This window comes from Rutidosis leptorrhynchoides, chromosome 6 (assembly GCF_046630445.1).
Source record: "Rutidosis leptorrhynchoides isolate AG116_Rl617_1_P2 chromosome 6, CSIRO_AGI_Rlap_v1, whole genome shotgun sequence".
Taxonomy (NCBI): domain Eukaryota; kingdom Viridiplantae; phylum Streptophyta; class Magnoliopsida; order Asterales; family Asteraceae; genus Rutidosis; species Rutidosis leptorrhynchoides.
In genome coordinates this window covers 9,401,875-9,420,912 of record NC_092338.1, presented here as the reverse complement: position 1 = coordinate 9,420,912, position 19,038 = coordinate 9,401,875, and positions in this window count along the sequence as shown.

The following is a 19,038-nucleotide window of genomic DNA, read 5'->3' as shown; positions in this document are numbered from 1 at the left end:
GTGAGTTATAGTCCCACTTTTAAAATCTAATATTTTTGGGATGAGAATACATGCAGGTTTTATAAATGATTTACAAAATAGACACAAGTACGTGAAACTACATTCTATGGTTGAATTATCGAAATCGAATATGCCCCTTTTTATTAAGTCTGGTAATCTAAGAATTAGGGAACAGACACCCTAATTGACGCGAATCCTAAAGATAGATCTATTGGGCCTAACAAACCCCATCCAAAGTACCGGATGCTTTAGTACTTCGAAATTTATATCATATCCGAAGGGTGTCCCGGAATAATGGGGATATTCTTATATATGCATCTTGTTATTGTCGGTTACCAGGTGTTCACCATATGAATGATTTTTATCTCTATGTATGGGATGTGTATTGAAATATGAAATCTTGTGGTCTATTGTTACGATTTGATATATATAGGTTAAACCTATAACTCACCAACATTTTTGTTGACGTTTTAAGCATGTTTATTCTCAGGTGATTATTAAGAGCTTCCGCTGTCGCATACTTAAATAAGGACAAGATTTAGAGTCCATGCTTGTATGATATTGTGTAAAAACTGCATTCAAGAAACTTATTTTGTTGTAACATATTTGTATTGTAAACCATTATGTAATGGTCGTGTGTAAACAGGATATTTTAGATTATCATTATTTGATAATCTACGTAAAGCTTTTTAAACCTTTATTGATGAAATAAAGGTTATGGTTTGTTTAAAAATGAATGCAGTCTTTGAAAAACGTCTCATATAGAGGTCAAAACCTCGCAACGAAATCAATTAATATGGAACGTTTTTAATCAATAAGAACGGGACATTTCAAAACCAAGTAAGAACGAATAAAATTGGCTCAATACTAATATTTAAATGGACGTCAGAATGGTTTCACTAACTATTTCATGTATTATTTCTTTAATTATTTCATTGGTTCTCGAATTGATTCAATGCTTTCAACAAGAATATTTTTTTAAAGTTTTAATTTTACTTTCCTAGATATTAAATCTCACATAAAAGTGCTCATTTTAGTGTGTGAAATAAATAGACTTTTCATGAATTTTTCTGTCAAAATACTCTTATTTTTTTAAAATTTTCTGAATGAACCGGTCTAGATGAAATTATTCGGTTGATGCGGTTTGACAGTGAATGTGTTTTTGTATAAAATGGTATGTGAAACCAAGTAAGAACGAGTAAAATTGGCTCAATACAAATATTTAAATGGACGTCAGAATGGTTTCACTAACTATTTCATGTATTATTTCTATAATTATTTCATTTGTTTATCGAATTGATTCAATGCTTTCAACAAGAATATTTTTTTATAGTTTTTTATTTTACTTTCCCAGATATTAAATTTCGCTTAAAACTACTCATTTTAGTGTGTGAAATAAATAGACTTTTCACGAATTTTTCTGTCAAAATAATCTTATTTTTTCTAAATTTTCTGAATGAACCGGTCTAGATGAAATTGTTTAGTTGAAGCGGTTTAAATGTGAATGTATTTTTGTATAAAATGGTATGTGAAACCTTGTAAGAACGAGTAATATTGGCTCAATACTAATATTTAAATAGACGTCAGAATGGTTTCACGAATTATTTCATGTATTATTTCTTTAATTATTTCACTGGTTTCTCGAATTGATTCAATGCTTTCAACAAGAATATTTTTTTACAGTTTTAATTTTACTTTCCCAGATATTAAATCTCGCGTAAAACTACTCATTTTAGTGTGTGAAATAAATAGACTTTTCATGAATTTTTCTGTCATAATACTCTTATTTTTTCTAAATTTTTTGAATGAACCGATCTAGATGTAATTGTTTGGTTGAAGTGGTTTGACTGTGAATGTGTTTTTGTATAAAATGGTATGTGAAACCTAGTAAGAACGAGTAAAATTGGCTTAATGCTAATATTTAAATGGACGTCAGAATGGTTTCACGAATTATTTCATGTATTATTTCTCTAATTATTTCACTGGTTTCTCGAATTGATTCAATGCTTTCAACAAGAATTTTTTTTTTACAGTTTTAATTTTACTTTCCCAGATATTAAATCTCGCGTAAAACTACTCATTTTAGTGTGTGAAATAAATAGACTTTTCATGAATTTTTCTATCAAAATACTCTTATTTTTTCTAAATTTTCTGAATGAACCGGTCTAGATTAAATTGTTTGGTTGAAGCGGTTTAAATGTGAATGTGTTTTTGTATAAAATGGTATGTGAAACCTAGTAAGAACGAGTAATATTGGCTCAATGCTAATATTTAAATGGACGTCAGAATGGTTTCACGAATTATTTTATGTATTATTTCTATAATTATTTTTCTGGTTTCTCGAATTGATTCAATGCTTTCAACAAGAATAGTTTTTTACAGTTTTAATTTTACTTTCCCAGATATTAAATCTCGCGTAAAACTACTCATTTTAGTGTGTGAAATAAATAGACTTTTCATGAATTTTTCTGTCAAAATACTCTTATTTTTTCTAAATTTTCTAAATGAACCGGTCTATATGAAATTATTTGGTTGAAACGGTTTGACTGTGAATGTGTTTTTGTATAATATGGTATTTGAAACCTAGTAAAGACGAGTAAAATTGGCTCAATGCCAATACTTAAATGGACGTCAAATGAATTATTTCATGTATTATTTCTATAATTATTTCATTGGTTTCTCGAATTGATTCAATGCTTTCAACAAGAATATTTTTTTATAGTTTTTTATTTTACTTTCCCAGATATTAAATCTCGCGTAAAACTACTCATTTTAGTGTGTGAAATAAATAGACTTTTCACGAATTTTTCTGTCAAAATAATCTTATTTTTTCTAAATTTTCTGAATGAACCGGTCTAGATGAAATTGTTTATTTGAAGCGGTTTAAATGTGAATGTATTTTTGTATAAAATGGTATGTGAAACCTTGTAAGAACGAGTAATATTGGCTCAATACTAATATTTAAATGGACATCAGAATGGTTTCACGAATTATTTCATGTATAATTTCTTTAATTATTTCACTGGTTTCTCGAATTAATTCAATGCTTTCAACAAGAATATTTTTTTACAGTTTTAATTTTACTTTTCCAGATATTAAATCTCGCGTAAAACTACTCATTTTAGTGTGTGAAATAAATATACTTTTTATGAATTTTTCTGACAAAATACTCTTATTTTTTCTAATTTTTTCTGAATATACCGGTCTAGATGAAATTGTTTGGTTGAAGCAATTTGACTGTGAATGTGTTTTTTGTATAAAATGGTATGTGAAACCTAGTAAAAACGAGTAAACTTGGCTCAATGTTAATATTTAAATGGACGTCAGAATGGTTTCTCGAATTATTTCTTGTATTATTTCTTTAATTATTTCACTGGTTTCTCAAATTGATTCAATGCTTTCAACAAGAATATTTTTTTACGATTTTAATTTTACTTTCCCAGATATTAAATCTCGAGTAAAACTACTCATTTTAGTGTGGGAAATAAATAGACTTTTCATGAATTTTTCTGTCAAAATACTCTTATTTTTTCTAAATTTTCTGAATGAACCGGTCTAGATGAAATTGTTTGGTTGAAGCGGTTTAAATGTGAATGTGTTTTTGTATAAAATGTTATGTTAAACCTAGTAAGAACGAATAATATTGGCTCAATACTAATATTTAAATGGATGTTAGAATGGTTTCACGAATTATTTTATGTATTATTTCTATAATTATTTCACTGGTTTCTCGGACTGATTCAATGCTTTCAACAAGTATATTTTTTTACAGTTTTAATTTTATTTTCCCAGATATTAAATCTCGCGTAAAACTACTCATTTTAGTGTGTGAAATAAATATACTTTTCATGAATTTTTCTGTTAAAATACTCTTATTTTTTCTAAATTTTCTGAATGAACCGGTCAAGATGAAATTATTTGGTTGAAGCGGTATGACTGTGAATGTATTTTTGTATAAAATGGTATGTGAAACCTAGTAAGAACGAATAAAATTGGCTCAATGCTAATATTTAAATGGACGTCAGAATGGTTTCACGAATTATTTCATGTATTATTTCTATAATTATTTCATTGGTTTCTAGAATTGATTCAATGCTTTCAACAAGAATATTTTTTTTACAGTTTTAATTTTACTTTCCTAAATATTAAATCTCGCGTAAAAGTACTCATTTTAGTGTGTGAAATATATAGACTTTTCATTAATTTTTCTGTCAAAATACTCTTATTTTTTCTAAATTTTCTGAATGAACACGTCTAGATGAAAATGTTTGGTTGAAGCGGTTTGACTGTGAATGTGTTTTGTATAAAATGGTATGTGAAACCTAGTAAGAACGAGTAAAATTGGCTCAATGCTAATATTTAAATGGACGTCAGAATGGTTTCACGAAATATTTCATGTATTATTTCTATAATTATTTTATTGGTTTCTCGAATTGATACAATGTTTTTAACAAGAGTATTTTTCTTACAGTTTTAATTTTACTTTCCCAGATATTAAATCTCGCGTAAAACTACTCATTTTAGTGTGTGAAATAAATAGACTTTTCATGAATTTTTCTGTCAAAATACTCTTATTTTATCAAAATATTCTCAATCAACCGGTCTAGATGAAATTGTTTGGTTGATGCGGTTTAAATGTGAATGTGTTTTTGTATAAAATGGTATGTGAAACCTAATAAGAACGAGTAATATTGGCTCAATACTAATATTTAAATGGACGTCAGAATGGTTTCACGAACTATTTCATGTATTATTTCTTTAATTATTTCACTGGTTTCTCGAATTGATTCAATGCTTTCAACAAGAATATTTTTTTACAGTTTTAATTTTACTTTTCCAGATATTAAATCTCGCGTAAAACTACTCATTTTAGTGTGTGAAATAAATAGACTTTTCATGAATTTTTCTGTCAAAATACTCTTATTTTTTCTAAATTTTTCTGAATATACCGGTCTAGATGAAATTGTTTGGTTGAAGCGATTTGACTGTGAATGTATTTTTGTATAAAATGGTATGTGAAACCTAGTAAGAACGAGTAAAATTGGCTCAATGTTAATATTTAAATGGACGTCAGAATGATTTCACGAATTATTTCATGTATTATTTCTTTAATTATTTCACTGGTTTCTCAAATTGATTCAATGCTTTCAACAAGAATATTTTTTTACGATTTTAATTTTACTTTCCTAGATATTAAATCTCGCGTAAAACTACTCATTTTAGTGTGGAAAATAAATAGACTTTTCATGAATTTTTCTGTCAAAATACTCTTATTTTTTCTAAATTTTCTGAATAAACCGGTCTAGATGAAATTGTTTGGTTGAAGCGGTTTAAATGTGAATGTGTTTTTGTATAAAATGTTATGTTAAACCTAGAAAGAATGAGTAATATTGGCTCAATACTATTATTTAAATGGATGTCAGAATGGTTTCACGAATTATTTCATGTATTATTTCTATAATTATTTCACTGGTTTCTCGGATTGATTCCATGCTTTCAACAAGAATATTTTTTTACAGTTTTAATTTTATTTTCCCAGATATTAAATCTCGCTTAAAACTACTCATTTTAGTGTGTGAAATAAATAGACTTTTCATGAATTTATCTGTCAAAATACTCTTATTTTTTCTAAATTTTCTGAATGAACCGGTCTAGATGAAATTGTTTGGTTGAAGCGGTGTGACTGTGAATGTATTTTTGTATAAAATGGTATGTGAAACCTAGTAAGAACGATTAAAATTGGCTCAATGCTAATATTTAAATGGACGTCAGAATGGTTTCACGAATTATTTCATGTATTATTTCTATAATTATTTCATTGGTTTCTAGAATTGATTCAATGCTTTCAACTAGAATATTTTTTTACAGTTTTAATTTTACTTTCCTAGATATTAAATCTCGCGTAAAAGTACTCATTTTAGTGTGTGAAATATATAGACTTTTCATTAATTTTTCTGTCAAAATACTCTTATTTTTTCTAAATTTTCTGAATGAACACGTCTAGATGAAAATGTTTGGTTGAAGCGGTTTGACTGTGAATGTGTTTTGTATAAAATGGTATGTGAAACCTAGTAAGAACGAGTAAAATTGGCTCAATGCTAATATTTAAATGGACGTCAGAATGGTTTCACGAAATATTTCATGTATTATTTCTATAATTATTTTATTGGTTTCTCGAATTGATACAATGTTTTTAACAAGAGTATTTTTCTTACAGTTTTAATTTTACTTTCCCAGATATTAAATCTCGCGTAAAACTACTCATTTTAGTGTGTGAAATAAATAGACTTTTCATGAATTTTTCTGTCAAAATACTCTTATTTTATCAAAATATTCTCAATCAACCGGTCTAGATGAAATTGTTTGGTTGATGCGGTTTAAATGTGAATGTGTTTTTGTATAAAATGGTATGTGAAACCTAATAAGAACGAGTAATATTGGCTCAATACTAATATTTAAATGGACGTCAGAATGGTTTCACGAACTATTTCATGTATTATTTCTTTAATTATTTCACTGGTTTCTCGAATTGATTCAATGCTTTCAACAAGAATATTTTTTTACAGTTTTAATTTTACTTTTCCAGATATTAAATCTCGCGTAAAACTACTCATTTTAGTGTGTGAAATAAATAGACTTTTCATGAATTTTTCTGTCAAAATACTCTTATTTTTTCTAAATTTTTCTGAATATACCGGTCTAGATGAAATTGTTTGGTTGAAGCGATTTGACTGTGAATGTATTTTTGTATAAAATGGTATGTGAAACCTAGTAAGAACGAGTAAAATTGGCTCAATGTTAATATTTAAATGGACGTCAGAATGATTTCACGAATTATTTCATGTATTATTTCTTTAATTATTTCACTGGTTTCTCAAATTGATTCAATGCTTTCAACAAGAATATTTTTTTACGATTTTAATTTTACTTTCCTAGATATTAAATCTCGCGTAAAACTACTCATTTTAGTGTGGAAAATAAATAGACTTTTCATGAATTTTTCTGTCAAAATACTCTTATTTTTTCTAAATTTTCTGAATAAACCGGTCTAGATGAAATTGTTTGGTTGAAGCGGTTTAAATGTGAATGTGTTTTTGTATAAAATGTTATGTTAAACCTAGAAAGAATGAGTAATATTGGCTCAATACTATTATTTAAATGGATGTCAGAATGGTTTCACGAATTATTTCATGTATTATTTCTATAATTATTTCACTGGTTTCTCGGATTGATTCCATGCTTTCAACAAGAATATTTTTTTACAGTTTTAATTTTATTTTCCCAGATATTAAATCTCGCTTAAAACTACTCATTTTAGTGTGTGAAATAAATAGACTTTTCATGAATTTATCTGTCAAAATACTCTTATTTTTTCTAAATTTTCTGAATGAACCGGTCTAGATGAAATTGTTTGGTTGAAGCGGTGTGACTGTGAATGTATTTTTGTATAAAATGGTATGTGAAACCTAGTAAGAACGATTAAAATTGGCTCAATGCTAATATTTAAATGGACGTCAGAATGGTTTCACGAATTATTTCATGTATTATTTCTATAATTATTTCATTGGTTTCTAGAATTGATTCAATGCTTTCAACTAGAATATTTTTTTACAGTTTTAATTTTACTTTCCTAGATATTAAATCTCGCGTAAAAGTACTCATTTTAGTGTGTGAAATATATAGACTTTTCATTAATTTTTCTGTCAAAATACTCTTATTTTTTCTAAATTTTCTGAATGAACACGTCTAGATGAAAATGTTTGGTTGAAGCGGTTTGACTGTGAATGTGTTTTGTATAAAATGGTATGTGAAACCTAGTAAGAACGAGTAAAATTGGCTCAATGATAATATTTAAATGGACGTCAGAATGGTTTCACGAAATATTTCATGTATTATTTCTATAATTATTTTATTGGTTTCTCGAATTGATACAATGTTTTTAACAAGAGTATTTTTCTTACAGTTTTAATTTTACTTTCCCAGATATTAAATCTCGCGTAAAACTACTCATTTTAGTGTGTGAAATAAATAGACTTTTCATGAATTTTTCTGTCAAAATACTCTTATTTTATCAAAATATTCTCAATCAACCGGTCTAGATGAAATTGTTTGGTTGATGCGGTTTAAATGTGAATGTGTTTTTGTATAAAATGGTATGTGAAACCTAATAAGAACGAGTAATATTGGCTCAATACTAATATTTAAATGGACGTCAGAATGGTTTCACGAACTATTTCATGTATTATTTCTTTAATTATTTCATTGGTTTCTCGAATTGATTCAATGCTTTCAACAAGAATATTTTTTACAATTTTAATTCTAGTTTCTAAGATATTAAATCTCGCGTAAAAGTACTCATTTTAGTGTGTGAAATAAATAGACTTTTCATGAATTTTTCTTTCAAAATACTCTTATTTTTTCTAAATTTTCTTAATAAACTGGTCTAGATGAAATTGTTTGGTTGAAGCGGTTTAAATGTGAATGTGTTATTGTATAAAATAGTATGTGAAACCTAGTAAAAACGAGTAATATTAGCTCAATGCTAATATTTAAATGAACGTCAGAATGGTTTCACGAATTATTTCATGTATTATTTCTATAATTATTTCATTGGTTTCTAGAATTGATTCAATGCTTTCAACAAGAATATTTTTTTACAGTTTTAATTTTACTTTCCTAAATATTAAATCTCGCGTAAAAGTACTCATTTTAGTGTGTGAAATAAATAGACTTTTCATGAATTTTTCTGTCAAAATACTCTTATTTTTTCTAAATTTTCTGAATGAACCGGTCTAGATGAAATTGTTCGGTTGAAGCGGTTTGACAGTGAATGTGTTTTTGTATAAAATGGTATGTGAAACCAAGTAAGAACGAGTAAAATTGGTTCAATACTAATATTTAAATGGACGTCAGAATGGTTTCACTAACTATTTCATGTATTATTTCTTTAATTGTTTCATTGGTTTCTCGAATTGATTCAATGCTTTCAACAAGAATATTTTTTTACAGTTTTAATTTTACTTTTTCAGATATTAAATCTCAAATAAAACTACTCATTTTAGTGTGTGAAATAAATAGACTTTTCATGAATTTTTCTGTTAAAATACTCTTAGTTTTTCTAAATTACCTGAATGAACCGGTCTAGATGAAATTGTTCGGTTGAAGCGGTTTGACAGTAAATGTGTTTTTGTATAAAATGGTATGTGAAACCTAGTAAGAACGAGTAAAATTGGTTCAATACTAATATTTAAATGGACGTCAGAATGGTTTCACGAACTATTTCATGTATTATTTCTTTAATTATTTCATTGGTTTCTCGAATTGATTCAATGCTTTCAACAAGAACAGTTTTTTGCAGTTTTAATTTTACTTTCCTAGATATTAAATCTCGCATAAAAGTACTCATTTTAGTTTGTGAAATAAATAGACTTTTCATGAATTTTTCTGTCAAAATACTCTTATTTTTTCTAAATTTTCTGAATGAACCGGTCCAGATGAAATTGTTTGGTTAAAGCGGTTTAAATGTGAATGCGTTTTTGTATAAAATGTTATGTGAAACCTAGTAAGAACGAGTAATATTGGCTCAATACTAATATTTAAATGGACGTCAGAATGGTTTCACGAATTATTTCATGTATTATTTCTATAATTATTTCATTGGTTTCTAGAATTGATTCAATGCTTTCAACAAGAATATTTTTTTACAGTTTTAATTTTACTTTCCTAGATATTAAATCTCGCGTAAAAGTACTTATTTTAGTGTGTGAAATAAATAGACTTTTCATGAATTTTTCTGTCAAAATACTCTTATTTTTTCTAAATTTTATGAATGAACACTTCTAGATGAAATTGTTTGGTTTAAGCGGTTTGCCAGTGAATGTGTTTTTGTATAAAATGGTATTTGAAATATAGTAAGAACGAGTCAAATTGGCTCAATGCTAATATTTAAATGGACGTCAGAATGGTTTCACGAAATATTTCAAGTATTATTTCTATAATTATTTTATTGGTTAATTTCTCGAATTGATACAATGTTTTCAACAAGAATATTTTTTTACAGTTTTAATTTTACTTTCCCAGATATTAAATCTCGCGTAAAACTAATCATTTTAGTGTGTGAAATAAATAGACTTTTCATGAATTTTTCTGTTAAAGTACTCTTATTTTTTCTAAATTTTCTGAATGAACCGGTCTAGATAAAATTGTTTGGTTGAAGTGGTTTAAATGTGAATGTGTTTTTGTATAAAATGTTATGTGAAACCTAGTAAGAACGAGTAATATTGGCTCAATACTAATATTTAAATAGATGTCAGAATGGTTTCACGAATTATTTCATGTATTATTTCTTTAATTATTTCACTGGTTTCTCAAATTGATTCAATGCTTTCAACAAGAATATTTTTATACGATTTTAATTTTACTTTCCTAGATATTAAATCTAAAACTACTCATTTTAGTGGGTGAAATAAATAGACTTTTCATGAATTTTTCTGTCAAAATACTCTTATTTTTTCTAAATTTTCTGAATGAACCGGTCTAGATGAAATTGTTTGGTTGAAGCAGTTTGACTGTGAATGTGTTTTTGTATAAAATGGTATGTGAAACCTAGTAAGAACGAGTAAAATTGGCTCAATGCTAATATTTAAATGGGCGTCAGAATGGTTTCACGAATTATTTCATGTATTATTTCTATAATTATTTCATTGGTTTCTAGAATTTATTCAATGCTTTCAACAAGAATATTTTTTTACAGTTTTAATTTTACTTTCCTAGATATTAAATCTCGCGTAAAAGTACTCATTTTAGTGTGAAATAATTAGACTTTTCATAAATTTTTCTGTCAAAATACTCTTATTTTTTCTAAATTTTCTGAATGAACACGTCTAGATGAAATTGTTTAGTTGAAGCGGTTTGACAGTGAATGTATTTTTGTATAAAATGGTATTTGAAATCTAGTAAGAACGAGTCAAATTGGCTCAATGCTAATATTTAAATGGACGTCAGAATGGTTTCACGAAATATTTCATGTATTATTTCTATAATTATTTTATTGGTTTCTCGAATCGATACAATGTTTTCAACAAGAGTATTTTTTACAGTTTTAATTTTACTTTCCCAGATATTAAATCTCGCGTAAAACTACTAATTTTAGTGTGTGAAATAAATAGACTTTTCATTAATTTTTCTGTCAAAATACTCTTATTTTTTCTAAATTTTCTCAATCAACTGATCTAGATGAAATTGTTTGGTTGAAGCGGTTTAAATGTGAATGTGTTTTTGTATAAAATGGTATGTGAAACCTAATAAGAACGAGTAATATTGGCTCAATACTAATATTTAAATGGACGTTAGAATGGTTTCACGAACTATTTCATGTATTATTTCTTTAATTATTTTATTGATTTCTCGTATTGATTCAATGTTTTCAACAAGAATATTTTTTTACAGTTTTAATTTTACTTTCCCAGATATTAAATCTCGCGTAAAACTACTCATTTTAGTGTGTGAAATAAATAGACTTTTTTAAATTTTTCTGTCAAAATACTCTTATTTTTCTAAATTAACTGAATGAACCGGTCTAGATGAAATTGTTCGGTTGAAGCGGTTTGACAGTGAATGTGTTTTTATATAAAATGGTATGTGAAACCTAGTAAGAACGAGTAAAATTGGTTCAATACTGATATTTAAATGGACTTCAGAATGGTTTCACTAACTATTTCATGTATTATTTCTTTAATTATTTCATTGATTTCTCGAATTGATTCAATGCTTTCAACAATAATATTTTTTTACAGTTTTAATTTTACTTTCCTAGATATTAAATCTCGCGTAAAAGTACATATTTTAGTGTGTGAAATAAATAGACTTTTCATGATTTTTTCTGTCAAAATACTCTTATTTTTTGTAAATTTTCTGAATGAACCTGTCTTGATGAAATTGTTCGGTTGAAGCGGTTTGACAGTGAATGTGTTTTTGTATAAAATGGTATGTGTAACCAAGTAAGAACGAGTAAAATTGGCTCAATACTAATATTTAAATGGACGTCAGAATGGTTTCACTAACTATTTCATATATTATTTCTTTAATTATTGCATTGGTTTCTCGAATTGATTCATTGGTTTCACGAAATATTTCATGTATTATTTCTTTAATTATTTTATTGGTTTCTCGAATTGATACAATGTTTTCAACAAGTGTATTTTTTACAGTTTTAATTTTACTTTCCCAGATATTAAATCTCGCGTAAAACTACTCATTTTAGTGTGTGAAATAAATAGACTTTTCATGAATTTTTCTGTCAAAATACTCTTATTTTTTCTAAATTTTTTCTCGATCAATCGGTCTAGTTGAAATTGTTTGGTTGAAGCGGTTTAAATGTGAATGTGTTTTTGTATAAAATGGTATGTGAAACCTAATAAGAACGAGTAATATTGGCTCAATACTAATATTTAAATGTACGTCAGAATGGTTTCACGAACTATTTCATGTATTATTTCTTTAATTATTTCATTGGTTTCTCGAATTGATTCAATGCTTTCAACAAGAATATTTTTTTACAGTTTTAATTTTACTTTCCCAGATATTAAATCTCGCGTAAAACTACTCATTTTAGTGTGTGAAATAAATAGACTTTTCATGAATTTTTCTGTCAAAATACTCTTATTTTTCTAAATTTTCTGAATGAACTGGTCTAGATGAAATTGTTCGGTTGAAGCGATTTGACAGTAAATGTGTTTTTATATAAAATGGTATGTGAAACCTTGTAAGAATGAGTAAAATTGGTTCAATACTGATATTTAAATGGACTTCAGAATGGTTTCACGAACTATTTCATGTATTATTTATTTAATTATTTTATTGATTTCTCGAATTGATTCAATGCTTTCAACAAGAATATTTTTTTACAGTTTTAATTTTACTTTCCTAGATATTAAATCTCGCATAAAAGTACTCATTTTAGTGTGTGAAATAAATAGACTTTTCATGAATTTTTCTGTCAAAATACTCTTTTTTCTAAATTTTCTGAATGAACTGGTCTAGATGAAATTGTTTGGTTGAAGCGTTTTGACAGTGAATGTGTTTTTGTATAAAATGGTATGTGAAACCAAGTAAGAACGAGTAAAATTGGCTCAATACTAATATTTAAATTGACGTCAGAATGGTTTCACTAACTATTTCATGTATTATTTCTTTAATTATTTCATTAGTTTCTCGAATTGATCCAATACTTTCAACAATAATATTTTTTTACAGTTTTAATTTTACTTTCCTAGATATTAAATCTCGCGTAAAAGTACTTATTTTAGTGTGTGAAATAAATAGACTTTTCATGAATTTTTCTGTCAAAATACTCTTATTTTTTGTAAATTTTCTGAATGAACCGGTCTAGATGAAATTGTTCGGTTGAAGCAGTTTGACAGTGAATGTGTTTTTGTATAAAATGGTATGTGTAACCAAGTAAGAACGAGTAAAATTGGCTCAATACTAATATTTAAATAGATGTCAGAATGGTTTCACTAACTATTTCATATATTATTTCTTTAATTATTTCATTGGTTTCTCGAATTGATTCATTGGTTTCATGAAATATTTCATGTATTATTTCTATAATTATTTTATTGGTTTCTCGAATTGATACAATGTTTTCAACCAGAGTATTTTTTACAGTTTTAATTTTACATTCCCAGATATTAAACCTCGCGTAAAACTACTCATTTTAGTGTGTGAAATAAATAGACTTTTCATGAATTTTTCTGTCAAAATACTCTTATTTTTTCTAAATTTTTTCTCAATCAATCGGTCTAGATTAAATTGTTTGGTTGAAGCGGTTTAAATGTGAATGTGTTTTTGTATAAAATGGTATGTGAAACCTAATAAGAACGACTAATATTGGCTCAATACTAATATTTAAATGGACGTCAGAATGGTTTCACGAACTATTTCATGTATTATTTCTTTAATTATTTCATTGGTTTCTCGAATTGATTCAATGCTTTCAACAAGAATATTTTTTTACAGTTTTAATTTTACTTTCCCAGATATTAAATCTCGTTTAAAACTACTCTTTTTAGTGTGTGAAATAAATAGACTTTTCATGAATTTTTGTGTCAAAATACTTTTATTTTTTCTAAATTTTCTGAATGAACCGGTCTAGATGAAATTGTTCGGTTGAAGCGGTTTGACAGTAAATGTGTTTTTGTATAAAATGGTATGTGAAACCTAGTAAGAATGAGTAAAATTGGTTCAATACTAATATTTAAATGGACTTCATAATTTTTCACGAACTATTTCATGTATTATTTCTTTAATTATTTCATTGGTTTCTCGAATTGATTCAATGCTTTCAACAAGAATATTTTTTTACAGTTTTAATTTTACTTTCCTAGATATTATATCTCGCATAAAAGTACTCATTTTAGTGTGTGAAATAAATAGACTTTTCATGAATTTTTCTGTCAAAATACTCTTTTTTTCTAAATTTTCTGAATGAACCGGTGTAGATGAAATTGTTCGATTGAAGCGGTTTGACAGTGAATGTGTTTTTGTATAAAATGGTTTGTGAAACCAAGTAAGAACGAGTAAAATTGGCTCAATACTAATATTTAAATGGAAGTCAGAATGGTTTCACTAACTATTTCATGTATTATTTCTTTAATTATTTCATTGGTTTCTCGAATTGATTCAATGCTTTCAACAAGAATATGTTTTTACCGTTTTAATTTTACTTTCCTAGATATTAAATCTCGCGTAAAAGTACTCATTTTAGTGTGTGAAATAAATAGACTTTTCATGAATTTTTCTGTCAAAATACTCTTATTTTTTGTAAATTTTCTGAATGAACCGGTCTAGATGAAATTGTTCGGTTGAAGCAGTTTGACAGTGAATGTGTTTTTGTATAAAATGGTATGTGTAACCAAGTAAGAACGAGTAAAATTGGCTCAATACTAATATTTAAATAGATGTCAGAATGGTTTCACTAACTATTTCATATATTATTTCTTTAATTATTTCATTGGTTTCTCGAATTGATTCATTGGTTTCATGAAATATTTCATGTATTATTTCTATAATTATTTTATTGGTTTCTCGAATTGATACAATGTTTTCAACCAGAGTATTTTTTACAGTTTTAATTTTACATTCCCAGATATTAAACCTCGCGTAAAACTACTCATTTTAGTGTGTGAAATAAATAGACTTTTCATGAATTTTTCTGTCAAAATACTCTTATTTTTTCTAAATTTTTTCTCAATCAATCGGTCTAGATTAAATTGTTTGGTTGAAGCGGTTTAAATGTGAATGTGTTTTTGTATAAAATGGTATGTGAAACCTAATAAGAACGACTAATATTGGCTCAATACTAATATTTAAATGGACGTCAGAATGGTTTCACGAACTATTTCATGTATTATTTCTTTAATTATTTCACTGGTTTCTCGAATTGATTCAATGCTTTCAACAAGAATATTTTTTTACAGTTTTAATTTTACTTTCCCAGATATTAAATCTCGTTTAAAACTACTCTTTTTAGTGTGTGAAATAAATAGACTTTTCATGAATTTTTGTGTCAAAATACTTTTATTTTTTCTAAATTTTCTGAATGAACCGGTCTAGATGAAATTGTTCGGTTGAAGCGGTTTGACAGTAAATGTGTTTTTGTATAAAATGGTATGTGAAACCTAGTAAGAATGAGTAAAATTGGTTCAATACTAATATTTAAATGGACTTCATAATTTTTCACGAACTATTTCATGTATTATTTCTTTAATTATTTCATTGGTTTCTCGAATTGATTCAATGCTTTCAACAAGAATATTTTTTTACAGTTTTAATTTTACTTTCCTAGATATTATATCTCGCATAAAAGTACTCATTTTAGTGTGTGAAATAAATAGACTTTTCATGAATTTTTCTGTCAAAATACTCTTTTTTTCTAAATTTTCTGAATGAACCGGTGTAGATGAAATTGTTCGATTGAAGCGGTTTGACAGTGAATGTGTTTTTGTATAAAATGGTTTGTGAAACCAAGTAAGAACGAGTAAAATTGGCTCAATACTAATATTTAAATGGAAGTCAGAATGGTTTCACTAACTATTTCATGTATTATTTCTTTAATTATTTCATTGGTTTCTCGAATTGATTCAATGCTTTCAACAAGAATATGTTTTTACCGTTTTAATTTTACTTTCCTAGATATTAAATCTCGCGTAAAAGTACTCATTTTAGTGTGTGAAATAAATAGACTTTTCATGAATTTTTCTGTCAAAATACTCTTATTTTTTCTAAATTTTCTGAATGAACCTGTCTAGATGAAATTGTTCAGTTGAAGCATTTTTGACAGTGAATGTGTTTTTGTATACAATGGTATGTGAAATCAAGTAAGAACGAGTAAAATTGGCTCAATACTAATATTTAAATGGACGTCAGAATGGTTTCACTAACTATTTCATGTATTATTTCTGTAATTATTTCATTGGTTTCTCGAATTGATTCAATGCTTTCAAGAAGAATATTTTTTTACAGTTTTAATTTTACTTTCCCAGATATTAAATCTCGCGTAAAAGTACTTATTTTAGTGTGTGAAATAAATAGACTTTTCATGAATTTTTCTGTCAAAATACTCTTATTTTTTGTAAATTTTCTGAATGAACCGGTCTAGATGAAATTATTCGGTTGAAGCGGTTTGACAGTGAATGTGTTTTTGTATAAAATGGTATGTGTAACCAAGTAAGAACGAGTAAAATTGGCTCAATACTAATATTTAAATAGATGTCAGAATGGTTTCACTAACTATTTCATATATTATTTCTTTAATTATTTCATTGGTTTCTCGAATTGATTCATTGGTTTCATGAAATATTTCATGTATTATTTCTATAATTATTTTATTGGTTTCTCGAATTGATACAATGTTTTCAACCAGAGTATTTTTTACAGTTTTAATTTTACATTCCCAGATATTAAACCTCGCGTAAAACTACTCATTTTAGTGTGTGAAATAAATAGACTTTTCATGAATTTTTCTGTCAAAATACTCTTATTTTTTCTAAATTTTTTCTCAATCAATCGGTCTAGATTAAATTGTTTGGTTGAAGCGGTTTAAATGTGAATGTGTTTTTGTATAAAATGGTATGTGAAACCTAATAAGAACGACTAATATTGGCTCAATACTAATATTTAAATGGACGTCAGAATGGTTTCACGAACTATTTCATGTATTATTTCTTTAATTATTTCATTAGTTTCTCGAATTGATTCAATGCTTTCAACAAGAATATTTTTTTACAGTTTTAATTTTACTTTCCCAGATATTAAATCTCGTTTAAAACTACTCTTTTTAGTGTGTAAAATAAATAGACTTTTCATGAATTTTTGTGTCAAAATACTTTTATTTTTTCTAAATTTTCTGAATGAACCGGTCTAGATGAAATTGTTCGGTTGAAGCGGTTTGACAGTAAATTTGTTTTTGTATAAAATGGTATGTGAAACCTAGTAAGAATGAGTAAAATTGGTTCAATACTAATATTTAAATGGACTTCATAATGGTTTCACGAACTATTTCATGTATTATTTCTTTAATTATTTCATTGGTTTCTCGAATTGATTTAATGCTTTCAACAAGAATATTTTTTTACAGTTTTAATTTTACTTTCCTAGATATTAAATCTCGCATAAAAGTACTCATTTTAGTGTGTGAAATAAATAGACTTTTTATGAATTTTTCTGTCAAAATACTCTTTTTTTCTAAATTTTCTGAATGAACCGGTGTAGATGAAATTGTTCGATTGAAGCGGTTTGACAGTGAATGTGTTTTTGTATAAAATGGTATGTGAAACCAAGTAAGAACGAGTAAAATTGGCTCAATACTAATATTTAAATGGAAGTCAGAATGGTTTCACTAACTATTTCATGTATTATTTCTTTAATTATTTCATTGGTTTCTCGAATTGATTCAATGCTTTCAACAAGAATATGTTTTTACCGTTTTAATTTTACTTTCCTAGATATTAAATCTCGCGTAAAAGTACTCATTTTAGTGTGTGAAATAAATAGACTTTTCATGAATTTTTTTGTCAAAATACTCTTATTTTTTCTAAATTTTCTGAATGAACCTGTCTAGATGAAATTGTTCGGTTGAAGCATTTTTGACAGTGAATGTGTTTTTGTATAAAATGGTATGTGAAATCAAGTAAGAACGAGTAAAATTGGCTCAATACTAATATTTAAATGGATGTCAGAATGGTTTCACTAACTATTTCATGTATTATTTCTGTAATTATTTCATTGGTTTCTCGAATTGATTCAATGCTTTCAAGAAGAATATTTTTTTACAGTTTTAATTTTACTTTAACAGATATTAAATCTCGCGTAAAACTACTCTTTTTAGTGTGTGAAATAAATAGACTTTTCATGAATTTTTCTGTCAAAATACTCTTATTTTTTCTAAATTTTCTGAATGAACTGATCTAGATGAAATTGTTCGGTTGAAGCGATTTGATAGTAAATGTGTTTTTGTATAAAATGGTATGTGAAACCTAGTAAGAATGAGTAAAATTGGTTCAATACTAATATTTAAATGGACTTCAGAATGGTTTCATGAACTATTTCATGTATTATTTCTTTAATTATTTCATTGGTTTCTCGAATTGATATTCAATGCTTTCAACAAGAATATTTTTTTACAGTTTTAATTTTACTTTCCTAGATATTAAATCTCGCATAAAAGTACTCATTTTAGTGTGTGAAATAAATAGACTTTTCATGAATTTTTCTGTCAGAATACTCTTTTTTTTTCTAAATTTTCTGAATGAACCGGTCTAAATGAAATTGTTCGATTGAAGCGGTTTGACAGTGAATGTGTTTTTGTATAAAATGGTATGTGAAACCTAGTAAGAACGAGTAAAATTAGCTCAATGCTAATATTTAAATGGACGTCAGAATGGTTTCACGAATTATTTCAGGTATTATTTCTATAATTATTTCATTGGTTTCTCGAATTGATTCAATGCTTTCAACAAGAATATTTTTATACAGTTT